Source organism: Tachypleus tridentatus, chromosome 11 (assembly GCF_004210375.1).
Source record: "Tachypleus tridentatus isolate NWPU-2018 chromosome 11, ASM421037v1, whole genome shotgun sequence".
NCBI classification, from domain to species: domain Eukaryota; kingdom Metazoa; phylum Arthropoda; class Merostomata; order Xiphosura; family Limulidae; genus Tachypleus; species Tachypleus tridentatus.
This window is the reverse complement of record NC_134835.1, coordinates 10639132-10644076: the sequence shown is the minus strand read 5'-3', so window position 1 is coordinate 10644076 and position 4945 is coordinate 10639132.

Sequence of the window (4945 nt, the reverse complement as noted above, 5' to 3'; positions counted from 1 at the left end):
ACATTAGTAGCCGCTATTTTAAAACACCTCAAATCGTAACGTGTAAACCCTAAAGCTTAGTAGCTGCTGTTTTAAAACACCAACATCCCGTAACGTGTAAACCCTAAAACTTAGTAACTGCTGTTTTAAAACACCAACAAACAGTAATGTGTAATTTAAACCTTAGTAGCTGCTGTTTTAAAACACCAACAAACCGTAACGTGTAAACCCTAAATCTTAGTAGCTGCTGTTTTAAAACACCAACAAACCGTAACGTAAACACTAAAACCTTAGTAGCTGCTGTTTTAAAACACCAACAAACAGTAACGTGTAAACCCTAAACTCCTTAGTAGCTGCTGTTTAAAACACCAACAAACCGTAACGTGTAAACACTAAAACCTTAGTAGCTGCTCTTTTAAAACACCAACAAACCGTAACGTGTAAACCTTAAAACCTTAGTAGCTGCTGTTTTAAACACCAACAATGCAGTAACGTGTAAACCGTAAAACTTAGTAGCTGCTGTTTTAAAACACCAACAAACAGTAACGTGTATATAACCTCAAAGATAGTAGCTGGTGTTTTAAACACCAACAAACCGTAACGTAAACCCTAAACCTTAGTAGCTGCTGTTTTAAAACACCAACAAACCGTAACGTAAACCCTAAAACCTTAGTAGCTGCTGTTTTAAAACACCAACAACCCGTAACGTGTAAACCCTAAAACCTTAGTAGCTGCTGTTTTAAAACACCAACAAACCGTAACGTGTAAACCCTAAAACCTTAGTAGCTGCTGTTTTAAAACACCAACAAACCGTAACGTGTAAACCCTAAAACCTTAGTAGCTGCTGTTTAAAACACCAACAAACCGTAACGTGTAAACCCTAAAACTTAGTAGCTGCTGTTTTAAAACACCAACAAACCGTAACGTGTAAACCTTAAAACCTTAGTAGCTGCTGTTTAAAACACCAACAACCCGTAACGTGTAAACCCTAAAACATAGTAGCTGCTGTTTTAAAACACCAACAAACCGTAAAGTGTAAACCGTACTAACCTTAGTAGCTGCTGTTTTAAAACACCAACAAACAGTAATGTAAATTCTAAAACTTAGTATCTGCTGTTATAAAACACCAATAAACAGTATCGTGTAAACCTTAAACCTTAGTAGCTGCTGTTTTAAAACACCAACAAACCGTAACGTAAACCCTAAAACTTAGTAGCTGCTGTTTTAAAACACCAACAAACAGTAACGTGTAAACCCTAAAACTTAGTAGCTGCTGTTTTAAAACACCAACAAACCGTAACGTGTAAACCCTAAAACTTAGTAGCTGCTGTTTTAAAACACCAACAAACCGTAACGTAAACCTTAAAAAACTTAGTAGCTGCTGTTTTAAAACACCAACAAACAGTAACGTGTAAACCCTAAACCTTAGTAGCTGCTGTTTAAAACACCAACAAAACCGTAACGTGTAAACCTGTAAAACTTAGTAGCTGCTGTTTTAAAACACCAACAAACCGTAACGTAAACCCTAAAACTTAGTAGCTGCTGTTTAAAACACCAACAAACCGTAACGTAAACCAAAACCTTAGTAGCTGCTGTTTTAAACACCAACAAACCGTAATGTAAACACTAAAACCTAGTAGCTGCTGTTTTAAAACACCAACAAACCGTAACGTGTAAACCTTAAAACCTTAGTAGCTGCTGTTTTAAAACACCAACAAACCGTAACGTAAAACCTTAAAACTTAGTAGCTGCTGTTTTAAAACACCAACAAACCGTAACGTAAAACCCTAAACCTTAGTAGCTGCTGTTTTAAAACACCAACAAACCGTAACGTGTAAACCATAAAACCTCAGTACGTGCTTTTTAAAACACCAACAAACCGTAACGTATAAACCCTAAAACCTTAGTAGCTGCTGTTTTAAAACACCAACAAACCGTAACGTAAACCTTAAAACTTAGTAGCTGCTGTTTTAAACACCAACAAACAGTAACGTGTAAAAAACCTTAGTAGCTGCTGTTTTAAAACACCAACAAACCGTAATTAGTAAACCCTAAAACCTTAGTAGCTGTTTTTAAACACCAACAACCGTAACGTAAACCTAAAACTTAGTAGTGCTGTTTTAAAACACCAACAAACCTGTAAAGTGTAAACCTGTAAACCCTAAAACTAGTAGCTGCTGTTTTAAAACACCAACAAACAGTAACGTAAACCCTCAAACTTAGTAACTGCTGTTTAAAACACCAACAAACAGTAACGTGTAAACCCTAAAACTTAGTAGCTGCTGTTTTAAAACACCAACAAACCGTAACGTGTAAACCCTAAAACTTAGTAGCTGCTGTTTTAAAACACCAACAAACCGTAACGTAACGTAAACCCTAAAACTTAGTAGCTGCTGTTTTAAAACACCAACAAACCGTAACGTGTAAACCTTAAAACCTTAGTAGCTGCTGTTTTAAAACACCAACAAACCGTAACGTGTAAACTTTAAAACCTTAGTAGCTGCTGTTTTAAAACACCAACAAACCGTAACGTGTAAACCTAAAACTCTTAGTAGCTGCTAACGTTTTAAAACACCAACAAACCGTAACGTGTAAACCCTAAAAACCTTAGTAGCTGCTGTTTTAAACACCAACAAACTGTAACGTGTAAACCTTAAACCTTAGTAGCTGCTGTTTTAAAACACCAACAAACCGTAACGTGTAAACCTTAAAACTTAGTAGCTGCTGTTTTAAAACACCAACAAACCGTAACGTGTAAACCCTAAAACCTTAGTAGCTGCTGTTTTAAAACACCAACAAACCGTAACGTGTAAACCCTAAAACCTTAGTAGCTGCTGTTTTAAAACACCAACAACACTGTAACGTAAAAACCTAAAACTTAGTAGCTGCTGTTTTAAAACACCAACAAACTGTAACGTGTAACCCTAAACCTTAGTAGCTGCTGTTTTAAAACACCAACAAACCGTAACAACAAACCGTAACGTAACAAACTTAGTAGCTGCTGTTTTAAAACACCAACAAACCGTAACGTGTAAACCTTAAAACCTTAGTAGCTGCTGTTTTAAAACACCAACAAACCGTAACGTGTAAACCCTAAAACCTTAGTAGCTGCTGTTTTAAAACACCAACAAACCGTAACGTGTAAACCCTAAACCTTAGTAGCTGCTGTTTTAAAACACCAACAAACTGTAAAACCTTAGTACCTGCTGTTTTAAACACCAAAAAAAGTAATGTAAACCTTAACTAGTAGCTGCTTTAAAACACCAACAAACCGTAACGTGTAAACCCTAAAACCTTAGTAGCTGCTGTTTTAAAACACCAACAAACCGTAACGTAAACCCTTAAACCTTAGTAGCTGCTGTTTTAAACACCAACAAACCGTAACGTGTAAACCTTAAACCTTAGTAGCTGCTGTTTTAAAACACCAACAAACCGTAACGTAAACCCTAAAACCTTAGTAGCTGCTGTTTTAAAACACCAACAAACCGTAACGTAAACCCTAAAACCTTAGTAGCTGCTGTTTCAAAACACCAACAACTGTAACGCTGTAAACCTAAAACTTAGTAGCTGCTGTTTTAAAACACCAACAAACCGTAACGTGTAAACCCTAAAACATTAGTAGTGCTGTTTTAAAACACCAACAAACCGTAATGTATTCCCTAAACCTTAGTAGCTGCTGTTTTAAAACACCAACAAACCGTAAAACGTAACCCTTAAACCTTAGTGTGTTTATAAACACCAACAACCTGTAAAAACTTTAGTAAACTGCTGTTTTAAAACACCAACAAACAAACCCTAAAAATTCGTAAACTTTAGTAGCTGCTGTTTTAAAACACCAACAAACCGTAACGTAAAAACTAAAACTTAGTAGCTGCTGTTTTAAAACACCAACAAACCGTAACGTGTAAACCCTAAACCTTAGTAGCTGCTGTTTTAAAACACCAACAAACCGTAAACTTAAACCTGCTGCTGTTTAAAACACCAACAAACACAAACCGTAAAACCTTAATAGCTGCTGTTTTAAAACACCAACAAACCGTAACGTAAACCCTAAAACTTAGTAGCTGCTGTTTTAAAACACCAACAAACCGTAACGTGTAACCCTAAAACCTTAGTAGTTGCTGTTTTAAAACACCAACAAACCGTAACGTAAACCTTAAACCTTTAGTAGCTGCTGTTTTAAAACACCAACAAACCGTAACGTAAACCCTAAAATTTAGTAGCTGCTGTTTTAAAACACCAACAAACCGTAACGTGTAAACCCTAAATTATTAGTAGCTGCTGTTTAAAAAACCAACCAACTCGTAACGTAAACTTAAAACTTAGTAGCTGCTGTTTTAAAACACCAAACAAACAGTAATCATATAAACTTAAACACATTAGTAGCTGCTATTTTAAACACCAACAAATCGTAACGTGTAAACCCTAAACCTTAGTAGCTGCTGTTTAAAACACCAACAACCGTAACGTAAACCCTAAACTTAGTAGCTGCTGTTTTAAAACACCAACAAACAGTAACGTGTAATTCTAAACTTTAGTAGCTGCTGTTTTAAAACCAACAACAACCAGTTGCGTGTAAACCTAAAACTTAGTAAACACTAAACTAGCTGTTTTAAAACACCAACAAACAGTAACGTGTAAACCCTAAAACTTAGTAGCTCTGCTGTTTTAAACACCAACAAACAACCTGTAATGTAAACTATAAACCTTAGTAGCTGCTGTTTAAAACACCAACAAACAGTAACGTGTAAACCCTTAAACCTTAGTAGCTGCTCTTTAAAACAACAACAAAACCGTAACGTAAACCTTAAAACCTTAGAAAATACCTGCTGTTTTAAAACACCAACAAACCGTAAAAACGTAAACCCTAAAACTAGTAGCTGTTGTTTTAAAACACCAACAAACCGTAACGTAAACCCTAAAACCTTAGTAGCTGCTGTTTTAAAACACCAACAAAACAGTAACG